The sequence below is a fragment of the Panthera onca genome, chromosome B3 (assembly GCF_046562875.1).
Source record: "Panthera onca isolate mPanOnc1 chromosome B3, mPanOnc1 haplotype 2, whole genome shotgun sequence".
Classification (NCBI taxonomy): domain Eukaryota; kingdom Metazoa; phylum Chordata; class Mammalia; order Carnivora; family Felidae; genus Panthera; species Panthera onca.
Window position 1 is genome coordinate 67,245,924 of NC_138344.1, and position 19,171 is coordinate 67,265,094.

Sequence of the window (19,171 nt, forward strand, 5' to 3'; positions counted from 1 at the left end):
GATTGTTGTAGCTCTTTTCTTCTCCGCCACTCATAGACCGTATGGTGTCACCAACATCAACTTGCTTGCCATTCCCAGATAATTGCGTTTTCCTATGAATGGGTAAACTTTTTGCTTTTCCTCTCAGTTTTATCTTGAGTAAATGTAAATTCTACTTACCTATCCAATTTCAGCTTTTTAAAAAAGCTTCCTGAGTCATCATTTCTTATTCTGCTCACTAATCTTTTTTCTTAGCACTTGGAATCCTCAGACAAGCTGTTTATGGGTAGCCGTTCATGTGAGGTGAACCGTAATGAGGACCATGTCCTCACTGTAACAGGGGAAGAAGACCAAGGTGAAACTCCACCTCCCATTGGAAATCATGGAGTCACCTTCTACAAAACAGTGAGTCTATATTTCACTCAGTTACATGCTCTTTCTCCTTTATTACTTTGTACTGTAACAATATATGAGGACACACATAATTACGAACTTGCCCTTATGACTTTTTACCACCTAATTTTTGCAGAATATTAACAACAACAATAATAATAAACAATGTTACCGAGCAGTTATTCTGAGTTGGACACTTTTCTGAGGGCTCCATACATATTATATGATGTCATGTGATTTAATTCTAAAGTACCAATTACTGAATGTATTACTAAATATGTCACTGTTACCATTTTGCACAGCTGGTAAGTTGTAGAGTGAGAATTCAGACATAAGTATCTGACCTCAAGGCCTGAGCAGTTTTAACCACTATGATATATGGTCTTTTTTAAAAAATACAATTAAGACAATGTGTTTGTTCGTGATGCTGAAGCAACCATTTGAAAAATGTTAAATTAATCCAAACCAGATTGTTCTTTATTGAGGTGAAAAAATAATTACGTTATTTTCCATTTAAATAATTTTGTACTGCTGACACAATGTGAAAATTAGTTGTCATAAACACCTATTTAGGTGATACTCTTTCTTTCTCTTTTTTAGCATCATTGCCCTCTTCTCTTTCCTCTTTTTCTTTAAATTTCAAGTGCATTCTTTTGCCTAGTTTAAACATTAATTTCTTCAGAAAGTACACACACACACACACACACACAGAAATGTTAATTGGAAAGGAGATTGGATTGGTTACATGAACACAAATTATTTTTATAAATTAGATTGTTTGCAGCTTTTTTTAAATTTAGGAATAATAATGAATTTTAGAAAGCAAAAACTTTGAATTTATGAAGAGTCTTACTAATCTCCATCCTGTGAGCTGATTCAAAGTCATGTAGTGAAAGCTTTTGTAGGTGACCTAGCATCTGAGGTACAGGTGTCTGATGCCCTTGTCACATGCTGTCATCTCACCTCTGACCCTAGCTACAGCAGTACCGAACAGCCCTAGGCACACTGACAGTGTTCTGCCAGAAGCATGAGCTGTGCATTCCTCCATTCTTCTTCCCTGAGGCTTTCTCTGAAGCCAGCGGACCTCACTCAGCCCTTATGCCAGGAAAGCCTGAAAGGGTGAGGGAGTCACTGCCACCTGCAACAGCCCTCAACTAATGGGAAACAGGGTATTGTGAATAAAGGCACCAGCCTGACATCCTTCAGATAAGCAATTTTAAGGCACTTTCTACAGAGCTCCTCAGAGAATGCCCAGGAGAATTGATCCTCAGTTGCCCAGATCATTAATGAACTCAATAGCATTATTGGTTTTTCTTTCCCTCTCTCATTCCCCACACCTCCTTCACTCTGTTTCCTAGGATTCACCTCCCAAAGAAATTACCTACAGCCAAGTTCATATTTTAGACTGTTTAGGGACAACATAAACTGAGACAGGAATTTGGAACTGAATGTTCAGATAATTTACATAATCCAACATTCTTTTGAACTCTGCATTTTAATTTCAAAATTTCGATGATTCTCTTTGATAATCTTTTTAGCCCTATATACATGTTACATAGTGACATGATTTGTCTGTTTCCGGGAGATGATATACGTAGGTATACCTGAAGTGTACACTTTCATGCTTCAAATCTGTATTGAAAAGTAAAAGCTTTTGAAATCATTGGGAAAACATGTTACTATATGTTTACCTCCTCCAACTATGCACAGTTCACTTGTTAAAATCCAATGATAAGGGAAGGGATGTGTTTCTTCAACTTGACATTTTATTCTGCAGGATGTTATTTTTTCCAGGAATTCTGTTTTATGGGACTATATTAAGAAAGTGTTGACTTGATATCTGTCAGTGTAGGTTTCCTTTACTACTTTCTTTTTTTCTTTTTCTTTTTCTTCTTCTTCTTCTTCTTCTTCTTCTTCTTCTTCTTCTTCTTCTTCTTTTTTTGTCTTTTTCAGGTCAAAAACCAGTGTGTTCAGGAAAATCTCCAAGTGGTTACCAGTGGATTAGCAGTATCACAGCCCATTTTCTCTCATTCAGTGGATAAAGTATTCCAAGTGCAGTTGCTCAAGCCTTTTCTTTTCTCCAAGGTGCTAATCTAGTTAAGTACTTAGTGGTAAGGAACCTGCTTTTAAAATTCAGAAAAGGAATAAACAGGTTTATTTATTTTTCTTTATTCTAAGCCTCCCCAAAATCTATGAATGTCTGGTATTAAATGACCTTTAGTGATGAAAATCAACTGTCTGGTGATATGAGTTTATTTGGAAATTCATTAACACCAGGGTGGTAGGGAGAAAAAGGAAAACCTGTGGATTTAAATTACCTCTGAGATGTATTGAAAAGCTTTATGCAAATACCCACAGCTCCTTTCTAGAGCCAGCTCTCCTAGATGCCTGTGTGCGTGCACGCCAGCCGTGTTGTCTGCTTCCTAAAATGCTTTTGTTAACACCATAATTTTAAATTAAGTTTTTCAGAAAGCTGTTCCTGCTGTACATTTTGGCATCTAAGATTAGGTCAGTGGCCATAAATCTCATTTATGTACTTAATGCAAAGGAGATACTGCTGTCTTGGGAATCATGTGAGCCAGATCCCTTACTTTGCCCCTCTTACAAGATATTGACATATAAAACAAAATGCTCCCATTTTGTTTTGCATCTTTCTTCATTTAAAACTTTAAATAAAGAATGTTTATGCAGGGTTCTTTTTCATTCATAAAAATGGAAATCACCCTCAGCATCTGCATGAGTAGGCTTGTATTCTTGTTCACGATTTCACATGATAGATTGGCCCATAAAACCTTTACATTTGGCTTGTGCAGCTGAGTTCATGGCTGAATACAGAATGATAAAGAAGCTTTAGCATTTTGCAGAAAGAAAAGAAATCAGGCCTTCTAGATGGCCCTTAAGCTAGCTTTTAACTGCCTGGAAATCAGCTAGAAACATATAATCAAACTTGCCATTAGAAGTACTGCGTTTAGTGCAAATCTGTGGAGCATAATCTGTAAATTAATGCAAAGGGATTTTTTGACATTTATTTGGTTTTCATTATATTTCATGGAAGTCTGCCAATCCAAACATATTTTTGTTATTTTTTGTTTCTTTTTTCTTTTTTACCTTTCTATCCATCAGAAGTTAAAATAGAAATGATGGATTGTGTCACTGGCCAGTCCAGCAGCCTATTTCTTTCAACACATTACTGTTGTATTTACTGTTTTAGCTATATTGTTTTCAATTTCTGGCAAAATAGTCGGTTTTTGATCCTGGGTAGAAAATGTCAGTGCTCACATTTCCTGTGGGGTTTTGGCCTTTTTGTGAAAATGTAGGAGAGAGCTAAATGAATTATGATGCTGTCATCTGAAGAAACCACAGTGTATTTCTTTGCCAAATTTTAGCAAGAACAGAGCTGATCATCTGCTAGTGTAAACCTTTCCTTGAACCCTACCCGTGGTTCACTCAGGCTTCTGCCTGTTCTCTTTCATGCTGTGAGAACGTAGCCCACAGAAGTCCTTTTAACCTTCCCTTCCCAAGGTTAATTGATTTAATAACCCCCAAAGAAGATAAATTTTGCCAGAGGAATTCAGAAGTCTACATTTAAGAATTTAGAATTTCACAAGTTAGCTGAAGTAATATTAAAATTAAGACTGAGTTGCTTCTTAATGTTTATTACTGTCTTGAAAGCTGACACTCCTCCCATCCTTCACAACTCTATCTCCCTATATTTTATCGAATAACAAATATTGCCAGATAGCATTTGTGTGTTATAATCTTAGAAGTCAATACATCCTGGATGTGAATAATTGCTAGCACACACTGTAGTCATCTGATACTGTACTTTGCCATGCTTAAGTCCTCCCCAGTGACCATTAATTTATACTTTTCTAATATATTTCACTGACCCCCAAGGAAGTGTCTTTGCTTGCACTTAACGGCATTACGTTCCCACCTATTTGGAATAAATCTCAATATTAAGGATTGTGACCTATGAGGATTCTTCAGCTTAATTTTTTAGCAATCATTTTGGAGCACTAGTTTCAAATAACTTTTCAGGACTTAACTTTGATTTATCTTCCTTGATAAATTATTTTAAGTCTTTGTTTCCTCTTATCACCTATTTCTTTCATCACCTTTTCTTCTTTTGACCAGCTGTATCCTAGGACTCCTTCTTTTCATAACCTTCATTGAGCAAACACTTTCTTAGTATCTATCCTGTGCCAGGAACTGTGCTAAATGCTGGGTGTACCACAGAGAAGGAAACGGACCTGTTGTCTGCACTCACAGGATTTAGAGTCTAGTGAAAATAATACCCATAACAAAATAGGTATGAGAGGCAGAGAGACAGAGAGAGAGCAATGCACCTGACCTAGATCTCGGGGGGATTCAGGTGTCTTGGGAGTTATCAGGTGAAGATAGGAGAAAGAAGGAGAAAAATGCTGCCTTGTCAAAGACAACAAATAGCCTTATGAGATCTAGAAACAAGAGAGAGTATGATGCCACAGAGGGCCAGAAGGCAGACAAGGGAGGCAGAACATTTTGAACATAAGTCAACCTACAAGCATGTGTTAAGTGTGTATTATGTGCGGTACCATGTCATGCCATTGAGATGTAAAGACAACTAAGGAATAGGTCCTGCCTTCAGAGAGCTTACAATCTACTGGCAAGAGTGTGTATTCAATTTGTATTTAAGGATTAAGATGAAGGTTTTTTTGCAGAAAAATAAAAAAAGCTTTGGAGATTGTTCAAAGACTTGTACTTTTATCCCATGAAGACTCTTGCAGCCACCTCACCCTGCCTTAGCTGCATAGAAGGCAGTTGCTTGAAAACTGTCCTGGGTATGTTTTTTCCCAGATATGACAGCCTCCACCTTTTCACAATCAGGAAATAAGAAACTCAATATCATTTTTCCACAACGTATCCCTAACTTTATCCCAGTGAGTGGAAGTTTCGATGGTTCCTGTTATGCAAAGATAAATGAACTAACCAGAGCAGCCTCCTAAGTTTAGGAGGGTTTAATAAACAAGGTACAGTCATAGTACCATGCCCTTATAACTTAGAGGGTCCATAAAAGATGTTTTGTCAGGAGTCAGGCAGATAACAAGGAATGAAATGGGCCAGATAGAAGATGGCAAGTTTCGATGTTTACTGGGGCGAAGTAGAGTTAAACCAAAGAGTTCAGTCTAAGGTTATTCAAAATACCCTATTCATTGAACAAAATGTGGACATAAGATACCTGAATCAACTCACCTGTCCCATTCCATAGGTGAGGAAACTGAGGACTGAAGAAGTTTAGAGACCAAAGGCTGACAGCAAGTTACCAGCAGGGATGGGACTGGAGCGCATATCACCTGACTTCCAGTTCAGAGACTCTCAACATTGCTTATAGGACCTTCCCTGGAGATTTTAGTCAGGACTTTTTGGTAGTAAGATTATAATGATTTTGGAAAGTCAATTTTAGAAAGCCTTTACAAAGCACCTAGATTATAACCACTCAGCAAGAACTAACGTGTTTAATGCTTCAAAAACTTGCAACATCTTAAATTGCAGCACAAAGCAAATGGGGAACCAGTAGAAGTTCCAAAAGGCAAAATGTGAATGATTAACACAGGTTCCTTTTACAGAAGTTTCAGACATTGTATAGGGCCTTTGCACTTGCAATTTAGCCTTCTTGGAACATTCTTGCCTTACTTCGTGCCCCTGGGGGCATGTCACCTTCTCAGGGAGGCCTGCCTTGGCTGCCCTATCTAGGAATGCCACATACTCACTCTAATATCTTGTCTGTGTTTCCTTGTTTTAAACGTCTCAATAACACTTGTCCTTTTCTAACATAGGGTATATTTTGCTTCTTCCACTCTGCTTATACTCTGTTCCTCAGCTAGAGATGTAGGCTACTGGGTGGCCTCACGAGAGCAGGCATACTTGCATCCAAAAGATAAGCCCACATGAAGGCCTGGGCGCATGGCCAGAGCCCATATAATCAGAGCTTATACACAGAATCAGGAAAAAAAATATATATTGTCACTAGGACTGGGGACATACACTGCAGCTAGCAGTGATCAGGAATCTAGATGCTTATCCATAAACATCAAGTGATAACCAAGAATCACCAAAAATTTGAGGAAAACCAACACAGGCACAAAAGACAGGCATCGTATTCAACACACAGGAATAATTTACCTGTTTGGGAAGATGAGTTGAGAAGCAGAAGAAAACTAATTATTACCATTAGCATCAGATAAATTACAGAAGGTACCGCTGACTTAACAAAAAGGGCTGCTGTTGTAACAGTGAGTCAATTGTAAACAAAATGAAACCTTGGTATTGGGATGCATGGCAGGAAGAACTGATCTAAACATCAGCTTAAGGAGCTGGAAGGTTAAGCTGAGGAATTTTTACACAACCCAGTGCAAAAATTGCAGAGATGGAAAAGTACAGGAACTTGTGTGTGGCGATCTTTATTCTCTTCTTGGGGTTTACAGGTTCCTCAGCTTCAATGTGATTGTGTGTATATGCTCAGTGCTTGGAAGACAGGGCATAGGCAATGTTTGAAATCATAGAGAGAGCTGCTAAAAAGCATCAGGAATAACAGAAATAGCAAAGCCAGAAGGCACAAGAGGAAAGAGTGGTTTTGTATTTAACTAACTTATGCCCTTATTTTTTATGCTATTTTTCGTCTATTTTTATTGGGTTTATCATTCCCTTGACTTCTAAAGTTAGCAATTTCTATCTTTAAGTCTTTTGGAAGATGACTTATAACTTTATACAATACATGCATATCTCTACTGATTTAGCATCTTCAGACACTCTCTAATGATTCCTCACTAAAAACAGGAATTGGCTAAATTTTTTTAAATTTTTAAAAATGTTTATTTGTGTGTGTGTGTGTGTGTGTGTGTGTGTGAGAGAGAGAGAGAGAGAGAGAGAGAGAGTGCAAGCAGGGGAGGGGCAGAGAGAGAGGGAGATGGAGGATCTGAAGCAGACTCTGCACTGACAGCAGAGAGCCCAACGTGGGGCCCAAACTCATGAACCATGAGATCATGACCTAAGCTGAGGTCAGATGCTTCACTGACTGAGCCATCCAGGCACTCTGCTAGATTTTATTTAATACTTACTATGTGCCAGGCACTGTATTAACTCATCTATCCTCACAACAACCCTATGAGTTAGGTACTGTTGTCATCCCCATTTTACAGATGACGAAACTGAGGTATCTAAAAATTAATTAGGCTAAATTCACACAAGTAGTCAGTTGGTGAGATAAACAGAAGTACTCTGGCTCTCATGCTTCTGCCTTTAACTTCTATGCTATATGACCTCTCCATAGGTCAGTGATGTACCTACATTATAAGGCTGTCATTGAAGGATTGTGTTAAAAAACATAGGTACTTTTCTCAAGCTACTTAGCTATGAAATTTTAAGTGAAAAGTTAAGTGTAGAAATTTGTCAGATGTTGTCAAATAAATTATTTCCAATGGAATCCTAATGACAGCATTTTCTAGGTGCTGAAGCAAAGCAAATACTTACTGGATGGGTTCTGGTGCTGCATTTAGTTTTAATTAGTGGCTGAAAATAATTTCTCAGTGTTGTTAGAGCAATTTAATAATGGAATAACTCTAGAGCAGTAATCCTCCTTACAAATAAATTCACCTTGAGCAAGCCATACATAAAAATGAAATGATACCACTTAGGGTAAACAATAGGCTTTTGTTAACGTGTCTAAATGTGGCAGTAACTAAAGAGGTCAGCTGGCAAGGACACTGTTTTGGAAAGCTACTGACTTTAGGAACAAAGTGATGCTGACAGTCACCTCTGCTGTTCAGATCTGGAAGTTTGATGGCAACCTGTGTTCTCTCTGTAAACAAAAATATCCCAAGGAAAAAAAAGAAACAAAATGTTTTCCCCTTCATTCCCCAAATGGCACCTTTTCTTGGCTGTCGTCCCACAAATATGTTCATTGAAACAAAACCAAAAAAACTGTTTTAAGCGAGACGTGAAACCAAAATTCTCTATAAGAAAGATGATTCAAAGCATTCATAGGAAAATGACATGTCTAAAGCATATTATATCTTAATAACATCATAGATGTTATTCTATAATAGATTCTAAGAATAGATGTTATTGTTTATTCCTTAAATAGAATGTTTTTTTAAATGCCATATTCAGAATTGGACCTTAACTTTTTAAGAATCCAGCTTAATTACTTAATGTCTGCATTGTATAACATTTGACAAGGCGGAATTTAGCATCTTTTTCAAACTCATCCATGAGCATTGTCTTCATTATTTTTCCTTTATTCTTTCACTGTGTTTGAATAATATATGTGAGTGAAAAACTCAAAAATTCAATGAAAATCCAGGTGTTTCCAAAAATATTGATAAATTCATTCAGAAAGCTACTTGGATTCCTGAAATCAAGTATATGTTAACCTGACTTTCAGAGACATATCATATAGTTCAAAACAGAAGAACAAGTTTATAATCTAATAATTTCCCACCTGTCAAGGATGTGGCCCAGAATATATAACAAACTGGAAAATATGGAAGAGAAGTTGAGAGATATGGAAGAAAAATGTGAGCCCCACTTTAAAATAAACAGAACACAAATCGGTGGTAGAGGAGAGATATTTTATAAAATAGAAGAAAATTGTCCTTAGTTTGAGAAGACATGATCATTCAGACTAAAACTTCCACCCAAAACTACTCTTGGATGCTCTCAGGGTTATTATCTACCACTTCAAAGAAAAAGACAAATGCAGTAACACAGAAAGGACGGTGAGAGAAAATGTTTAAAAATACAGGTGACATGACCAAAATTTATTAGAAGATGGTGGCTGTGCAATTGGAGAAGCTGGAAGAAATGTGTCTGTCACCTGTGCATGAATGAAATGATATTGGGAGAATCACTTTAGTGAAATCCATACAACTGCTTTGTATCATTTTGTTGATGTATTAACACAAAGAGCAAGAATCAAATACACAGATGAGTGAAATTTCACAAAGTGCTCACACCTGCATAATTGCTATGCAGGCCAAGGAATAAAACTTTATCAGGACTGCAGAAGTCCTCCCCTCAGCTTTGTGACTTTCCCAGTCACCATTCCTTCCCCTTCTCCTGAAGGTGAGCACCGTTCTCACAATTAATACCACAGGTAATTAGGAGTGCTTGTTTTTGAACACTACACAAATGAAAATGTTCATTCTCAGGTATTCTGTTGTGCCTGGCTTCTTTCTTTCTTTTTTTTTTTTAATTTTTTTAACATTTATTTATTTTTGACAGAGAGAGAGAGAGAGAGAGAGAGAGAGACAGAGCATGAGTGGGGGAGGGGCAGAGAGAGAAGGAGACACAGAATCCGAAGTGCCTGGCTTCTTTCATTTCATTTCTCACAACATTATGGTGATGAGAGTCTTCCATGTTGTTGTAAAGACAGGTTGGGTTCATCTTTTCTTTTAAATCTTTTTCTGAAGAGTATTCCTTTGTATGGATATACTACACTTTATCCATTCTAGGATGGACTTTTGGGCATTAAATGGCTATTACAAATAATTGTGCTACGAATACTCTTCTACGGAACTTTTGTTTACATGTGTATGCATTCTCATTGAGTAGAATTGCTGGGTTTTCTAAAGTGTGTGAAACAATTTGAATTCCTACCAGCAGTTTAGTAGAGTTCCATTTGCCCCATAGCCTCACCAACACTTACAATGTCAGTCTTTTTAATACTTGCCGTCTTAGTGAGTTCATGGTGGTATCTCATTGTATTAATTAGTAGTCCTGTGATTGCTTGCTTTTTAGCCATCTGGAAATCCTAAAGTGTTTGTGTAAGTCTCTTGTACATTCTTTTACAAGATTATCTGTCATACTTTTTAATTGATCACTAAGAGCCTTCTTACTATTTTAAATGTAAGCCCTTTGTCAGAGATGTGTGTTGCAATATCATCTTCTATACTGTGGCTTCCCTTTTCATTCTCAGTGATGTCTTTTGGTGAACAATTTATTCTTTTTTTCTTTTTTTTTTTTTTTTTTTTTTGTCTTTTAAGGTTAATGCTTTTTGTGTCTCATTTAAGAAATATTTCCCTATCTCAAAGTCATGAAGACCCTGTTATCTTCCAAAAGTTGTATCTTTCGTATTCCAAAAATGGACTCTGAACATGTGGTTAAGTTACTGTTTTAAAACATTGAACCAGGGGCGCCTGGGTGGCTCAGTCGGTTAAGCGTCCGACTTTGGCTCAGGTCATGTTCTCACGCTCCATGAGTTGGAGCCCCACGTCGGGCTCTGTGCTGACAGCTCAGAGCCTGGAGCCTGTTTCAGATTCTGTGTTTCCCTCTCTCTTTGGCCCTCCCCTGTTCAGGCTGTGTCTCTCTCTGTCTCAAAAATAAATAAACGTTAAAAAAAATTTTTTAAACGTGGAACCAATTTATATGCCTATAAAATGTGCATGAATTCCAACTTTTCTCACACACTTGCCAAAATTTGCACAAACTATTATTAATATCTTTTACTTTTACTAATATGGTAAGGTATAGCTTTCTTAAGGTATAGTTATTCAAATTTTCAAGATATTTAGGACACACAAAAGTGATAAAGAATATATTTTTAAAGTATCCATAATACTTTTTTTTTCAATATAGTCTAGTTGAAAGAATTTTCTGAATTCAAGAGACCAAGCACTTTAAACGTTGTGGTTACATTGTTTCTTGCTTATAAAGTTAGCAGGATAACAGATTCTGACAAAGTTGCTGGCAAGGTAAATTTTCACAAGTAGCTGTCTCAAATCATTTTTCCATAACATGTGCATGACTAAACAAACTTTTTCTTGCAAATCAATTTCTATGACAAAAATTATATTTTCAGCTAGAAATTCCTAGTTGAAAATTCTCGGCATTAACGTGTCATAAATCCAGATAGCCCAACGGGATAATGAAAAGGATAATCTCCGAAGAATTAAAAAGCAGTGAAGTGCATCTTGATGCTCCCAGAGTAGCATTCCTTAGCACCCTGACCCACTACAGACTTGTTGGGAGGAAAAGGGAGATTGCCACAGTAGCAGATAGCCTTCATCTTCTGGGGAGCTATGGATAATAGTGGACCTTTCAGCCCATCTCTTATCTACTACTGTTTGTGGGGATAGCTGCATATAATCAGGACACCTAGTGTTCTCAGCATCGTAGTGCAAGGACTTCAGTATCCCTAGACCATCAAGAGTGGAAGCAGCTCTATCCCAAATGTTCTCAGTAGGCAAGCAAACCAGCCAGGTGTTGCCAGCAAGTGAGTCAGGTATCTTTTATCACCTGTTTGTCATCCTCAGGGAATAGCTGTGGGTTGAAAATTCCAAATCCTAAAAGTAGACGTATTTTGTATAACATGAGTTTCAATTCAAGATCTCCAGCTGTCAGACCTATTGAAAACACAGATGTGAGTGAGGGAAGTTTCTAATTCTCTGTTACTTCTAGACTAGGAGCAGTTGGAGAAGGATTCTGACATGGGAGCTTCAGATTCTCTGCTTTATAATGGTATCCTCTGTCTCCTAGGTGTAAATGCTGTTGAGTGCCACATTTAGCAAACGATCACCAACCAGAAAGGAACGGCAAGAGCTCATCTGGGCCCAATCTCTATTCTTGAGCAGAATTATACTTGAACTTGGAAAAATAGCAGTGCTTTCTTTGAAAAATATAAAGAATGAAACCCAAAAATCTTTCCAATAGTCAAATATTTCAGAATTCTTATAGCCAGAAGTTCTAATAAATGGGATTTTTTTTTTTAATTTAAGACTAAATATTTAATCCTTGCTTAGAGATCTCACTTTTAACCTTTTATCTTTGGCTTACTTTTAAGTATTAACTTGCATATCAAGCTATAACACATTAGAATAAGTTTAATTCATTTTCTTAGTACTTTAAGAAAGACTATCACCGATGAATGTTGAATAAGAGAAGTTAGTGCCTTGCCCCGGCCCAAATAAATGGATCTGGCAAGAAAAGAATATCGCTGTTTGCTGGCACAAGAAATAAATTGTTATTTTGACATAATTTTTTAGTGTGTAAGAATGACATAATATTAATTTAGAAAACAGCTTAAGATCCTCAAATGGAACTGTTTGTAAGTTATTATTTTGTTTTGTAGCTATTTTCTTTTATTCAGAATATATCATATATATTAAATCCTATTCCTTTTGTCACTTTACTGATAATTAGCTGCTCAGTTATCTTCTCAGCATTCTTTGTCTGTGATTCTCAGTTCTAACTGAATCACCTTAAAGGAGAGAGAATTTCTCCCAAGTTCCTTAACAACTGAGTTCTATAAAGTCAATGGTCACCCCAGGATTAACTTCATCCCAAGAATTTTATTGCCCTTTTCTGTTTTATTTGTAATGTTCAGTCTCCTCAGATGTGGTTCTGGTTTCTTGCTTCTTTATCACATTAAATCCTTCCGGTGTTTGTTTCCATGAAGATTTATCTCATTATTTTCTAGAGCTTTGGAGAAAGTAAGTGATAGCAATATATGTAAATAATCAACAATCTTGAAGAAAATTGTATTTATCTTAATTTTCTAGTATTTACAATATATCTAAGGCGAATCAAATAGAAAGTGTTCTAATGTCAGATCCAGCATAGAGGGCATTACAAGAAATTTCAGAGGTCAAAAATAAGATCAATTTGTTTTAATTGAAATTTGGGTAATGGTTTCTTTCCTTATTCTGGCTATTGTTCACTAAGGGATGAGTTATTAAAAGCATTGAGATTACTCAATGGAAGTATGCTAAAACAAAAACCAATAGATTATTTTTCCATAATGTTAACATTTAAAAATGTATCATTTATTTAATATTATTAATATAAAATTTATAAGGAAAAAAATTGGTGAATTATAATTGATTGATTTTCTAAAACCTGTAGTTTAAAGTCACACTTTAATTTTTATAAAAGGCCAAATCATGATAGCTTTAGAGCTGAGTACTGCTTCAATGAATTAAAGCTCTTAGACCAAAGCCAGTTTGCTGCCATTTTGATACCACCCACAAGCTAAGAATGATTTTTACAGATGACCTTTTGCAACCATTTTGATGTCAGGAATACTAACGTTGAAAGTTTATTGAGTGAAATGTTATCCCAAAAGAAAAGAGAACTCCATTCTTCTCATTAATCGACATTTTTTTAATGTTTCAATTATTACTGTTGTATTTTGAATTTTGCTAATAAAGCAATTTGTTGTCTACATTTTGTTAGATTTTCCAAAATGTGTTATGTTCTATATAATGTCTTCATTTTTGCCTCTTGTCCTGCAAAGTCTAAAATATTTACTATCTAATCCTTTACAGAAAAAGTTTGCCAACCTCTGCATTATTTCATCACCAAGTGCTACAGTCACACTAGTACATTGTGAGAAATATATATAATATATGGAATATATTTTCTATGAAGCCTGCTCAAAATATCACCAATAATTGTTTAGAAGAAGAATTTTAATTACAATTTTCCTGAACTTATGAAAATCTCTTTTCTTCTGCAGCTCCTATTAAATTAGGGAAATGGAATTTAAAGATATCATTTTGGTCCACCTATCTGAAAAAGCGTGAAGAATTTCCCAGCTGCTAACTCAGCATATGTGACCACATTCACCTCTGTCTGCCTGCAAGGTAGGTAACTATTGCTGTCATGTGAAGAGAAAGTTGCCCGAATGCCTGACATGAGGCACTTTTCTGGTTATCTGGTTGAAATCCCCATTCCAGTTTCATGCCTTGCTCTGTCTGGCTCCCAAGCCTGCCCTTTATCGTGCTCTCTCCCATTAGTAGAGTGGTTGTGTTGCTTTCCAAATGTATGTGTCTTTAATGTTTCCTAGCATGATTTGTTATCACAGGCTTCTCTATCCCTATCTTACGTGGCCATTCTTACTGTTCTTTAACAACCATTGTCAGTAATCCACACACAGAGAGACATGCATTAATGGTACGGCTTGAGAAGTAAAGGAATTCTGGAATATACACAGAGGAAAATTAATACTAGAGAGAGGTACTGGCAATGAGGTCAAGAAGGCATCTTTGCAGAGCTAGTACACTCTTCCTCTTACTCTCTCCCCTCACCTCTGCTTCCAATCTATGTTCATTTTCAAATGGTCCAACTTGGCCTGGTTTCCTTATCCTTGAAATAAATGGTTTCAGACATACTTTTAAACAACTGAACACCACATGTTTTGTTCTTTTTTTGACTATGTAAGACTGACCAAGGAGACTGACTAATATTTAATCATATTTTTCAATTATTTTTGAAATACTTAACCTTCAAAGTAAATCAAGGAAGAAAAAGAAAATGGTTTTGATTGTATCACAGAAAATGCTTAAAGTAATTTGACAGAAAAGTTGATTTTCTGGGAAGTTTTCTAGAGACTGGTAGTCATTTAATTTTTATGCAAAACACTATTTCAGGGAGATACATCTTTTAAAAGAAAGAAAGGAAAAAGATTTTTCTTAGGTTTAGAGATTCTAACTCTCTAAGAATTAGGTAATATAATTTTGTGAAACAACCCAAGGCCCAGCACAGGTTAATAAGCAGAAAGTGATTTACGAATGAGAAAATGTTTTAATACTTAGTAGGCAGGAGATAAAGGAATGATCAGAGTATTCTGGCATTACCCAGGGAAACCAGGAACATCTGCTTTGCTTTGGGCCTATTTCAGGTGGCACAGTGAACAGCTTTCAGGCATGAGCAGGCTACCCATTTCACTCCAGAACTAGTGAACAGTGACCAGGATATGAGAATCTCTATTACTATTAGGCAAATGAGGTAAGAAATGCTCACTGGGTGCTTTACAGATAGGGGCTCGAGTACCTGACATCTGCCAGCCATTCTACTGTGTAGACAATGCTAAGATTACAACTTCCTACACAGACTTCAGTGGCTCTGAAGCCCAGAGTTAACCCACAGACCGGCCAGGTCCACCGTTTACTTTATATTACTTCCAGCCTGTTTTCCTGTTTGTCCTATTTTCTATATTTTCCTTCCACATTCTGATGAATTTCAAGGAATTTTTTTTTAATCTTTGTCTCTCCTACAGATTATACTCCATATTGTAGAAACCTCCTGCATTGTATGACTACCTTCAGACTAAGAAGGAATTGTCAAAAAGGTGAGAAGAAGACCCAGTTCAAATAATACCATGGAATTCTAGGGAAGTTACATTCAGAGAGAGGGTTCAGTGGTGTTCACTGCTGCAGATGAAGACTAAGAAAAGAAAGAACATAGGTTTTGACTTATGAAGGCTCCAGCATTGTTTTCCATCCTTTTCCCATTCCTGATGAATCTTCATGATTCTTCTCTATCTTTGGCATTATGCTCTTTCCACTCCCCATTATCCCACTAACTTCAGACTAAGAGATAGGATCATGGGACTCCAAGGAAAACTTCCTCAAGAGTGAGTATTTGGCAGTGTTCATCGCTATAGGGCTTAGAGTTAATGAAAGGGCTGTGAAGGATAGGAGAGAGGTTGAATTGAGGAGCTATTTGGGGGATAGGGAAGATTTATCATCAGTTGTAGAAGAAAAGAAGGACCCACAGAAGAAAGATTAGAGATACAAAAGAGAGAAAGAGTTGGGGAGTGGGACAGTGTACTTCTTAATATTGAAGAAAGGTTAGAAAAGCAGAGTCTAAGTGAATTTACTAAAACATTAATGGAGAGTTGGAATTAAGATGGATGGCTTCCATTTCAGTAAACTAGAAAGTGTTATCAGATTACATTTGTTTAATTGCTCATTCAGTTCGAGTGAGTTGACAGAAATTTATATACTGGTTCAAGAGAACTGACTGAACATTTTGACAGCTTTTGTCTTTCCTCCCTACCAGAATTCTATTGAACTGACACAAGAAATATAAAACAATAATAAATCCATAGCAACTACCGAAAGCAGGGAAGGGGTCTATCAGAAGTACAAATTTCTGGAAGATACAAAGCAAATAGGATAAGACTGATGGCATATCCCAACAAAGCTCCATAGAGATGGAAAAGATCTTCCAAAACAAAAGGAATAAGCCCATGATTAGCAGCTATAAGGAACTGAGAGGAATAGGCTATGTCTGGTTGGCCAATTAATTACAAGGTGTTAGAACAACTATACCAGCACTCTGCTTTCAAAGTAGCTGACTCTACTAAGTACAGGATAAAGCCACAAACTGGGAAAACTAAATATGATATGAGAGAGTCCCAAAGGAGATTTTAATGGGATAGGGTCTCTTCTGATTAGTGGGGTCCCCAAAACAAGAGAATGTGTCCACCAAAAAGGTATGGTATATACACAAGCCAGCCTGTAAGTGTGGCCAACACCAGGGAATCATCTTTACTGTCAGAACAATGTTCTGGTGAACATTGTCACTTGAAATACACTCCAGGTAGCAATATTCAGTAATCAAGATCCTTGCATATAAATATGAGTAGATAACCAAGAACCAAAATTCAAGAATAACCAACACAAGCACAAAGAGGCAAGGAACTCAACAAATAAAACAATGGAACTTTTGTGGAAACAAAGTTAATTTGATAAATAAAGAAAACTTCAAAATTATTCTATTTAATATCTTTAGTGACATTGAGGTAGATAATATTTTTTTAATTTTTTTATATTCTTTTTTTTTTTTTTTGAGAGACAGGGTGCAAGTGAGTGAGGGGCAGAGCGAAAGGGAGAGAGAGAGAATCCCACTAGGGGCAGAGAGGAAGAGAGAGAAATGGAGGGAGAGAGAGAGAGATAGAGAAGCAGGGCTCACCCAAAGCAGGGCTCGTGCTCCCCTGAGAGGGACTCAAGTTTACGAACCATGAGATGAACTGAAGTCTGATGCTTAACTGAGCCACCCAGGCACCCGAGGTAGATAATAGCGTTTTTGAAAAGCTGCTATGGGGGTGCCTGGGTGGCTCGGTCGGTTAAGCATTCAACTCTTGATTTTGACTCAGGTCATGATGTCACAGTCGTGAGAGTGAGCCCCACGGTGGACTCCATGCTGAGTGTGGAGTCTGCTTAGGCTTCTCTTTTTCCCTTCTCTCTCTCTCTCAAAAGAAATAAACTTGAAAAATTGAAAAAAATAAAAAGCTGCTATGAAAATGAAATTATTAGTGATTTCTTTTTTTTTTTTTTTTTTAATTTTTTTAACGTTTATTTATTTTTGAGACAGAGAGAGACAGAGCATGAGCGGGGGAGGGTCAGAGAGAGAGGGAGACACAGAATCGGAAGCAGGCTCCAGGCTCTGAGCTGTCAGCACAGAGCCCAATGCGGGGCTCGAACTCACGGACCGTGAGATCATGACCTGAGCTGAAGTCGGACGCTTAACCGACCAAGCCACCCAGGCGCCCCATATTAGTGATTTCTTAAAAGTCACTCAGGCCAGGAGCTCCTGGGTGGCTCAGTCAGTTAAGCATCTGACTTCGGCTCAGGTCATTATCTCGCTGTTCATGTGTTCTAGCCCCATGTCGGGCTGTGTGCTGACAGCCCCGAGCCTGAAGCCTGCTTCCGATTCTGTGTCTCCCTCTCTCTCTGCCTCTCTCTCTCTCTCTCTCTCTCTCTCTCAAAAATTAAAATAAACATTAAAAAAATCACTCAGGCTGAATAATAGAACAGGCTGAAGATCAGTTTAGTGAACTGGAGGTTAAATAGACTTTTACATCACCCCATGTGACTAGCAAAGAGGTGAAAGTTATAATTGTTGAATGTAATATCCTTTCTTTGTTTTTGTTTTGTTTTGAGTTTGCAAATTCTCTACTTTGTTGCAATTTTTCCCCAGTTTTTCTTTCATAGTCTTGCTTCATACCTTCCAGAAATTCCTTCCTCTTCTGGTATGCTGTTAGCACCCCTCTAACTTTGCAGCATTGCTAAAGATGTATTTTTAGATTTATAGTATTACTGTTGCTTCACTAGAATTAGGAAAGGAACAAAAAATAAATATTTAGGTTCCATCCGATAACTTAACCCACAACAATAAACGATCTTTCCACATTGATTACCGTGGTTTGGGGTTTTGATTTTTTTAACTTTACCTCATTCCTTTCAATTTGGCTTACTTTTCAGAGTGTGTGTAGAAACTAGGTTGCTGGAAGGAATACGTTTCTCAGTAGATTGCCTTGCCCACAAGAGTGACGTGAAGATTGGTGATGGTATCCCTCTCGTCCCAAAGAAATCCTCCATGTTCAGAGTATTTCTCATTGAGCACCTGCTGGCATTGGACCATACAGTCAGTCTATCAAGGTTAGTAGATGTGCTTAAGATTTTCTTATTTTTGTGGCAATTGACTAAATACGTGAAGTTGACAGGTTGGCCCTTTTTTAATAACAAAGTTTTCGATTCAAGTATAATCTTTATCATATTAGTGATCCCAGGTATGTAGAGTGACATCTTTAAGAGGGGGACCTCATTTATTGGCAAAAACAATTAAGCAATTTTATGTATTATTTCATCTATACAAAGTTAATCAAAACAAATGCTCTGCAGATTTTTGGTAATTAGCTGAAAATCAATGCAAATTTATTTTACAGCATGGTTTTAAATGTTTGAAAATAATTTCTGGATCAGTTTCTGCAGTGGAAAACTTCTGGTTGTTCTTATTTGTTGTAGTGTTAGTTTAGGATAGGAAACAAAGATATTTGTTATCTTTTAGTTATTGATTTCCAGCTTAATTAAGTAAGTAGTGGTCAAAGAATGTACTCTAGATGATTTTAGTCTCTTGCAATTGGTTGTGGTTTGTTTTATGCCCACATGACCAACTTTGGAAAATGATCCATATTCATTTATGTAGAATGTGCATTCTATTACTGTTGGGTGCAGTGCTGTATATATGCCAC

The 19,171-nt window shown here is 37.0% G+C and overlaps 1 long non-coding RNA gene across 1 annotated transcript; it reads left to right on the forward strand.

The window, feature by feature from the left end:
* Positions 1 to 237: 237 nt before the first annotated feature.
* Positions 238 to 18,643, forward strand: LOC132669299 (uncharacterized). Its single transcript, XR_013556245.2, has 4 exons — positions 238 to 384; positions 13,868 to 13,994; positions 15,410 to 15,481; positions 18,402 to 18,643. It is a non-coding gene; the product is annotated as an uncharacterized LOC132669299 (long non-coding RNA).
* Positions 18,644 to 19,171: the final 528 nt, after the last annotated feature.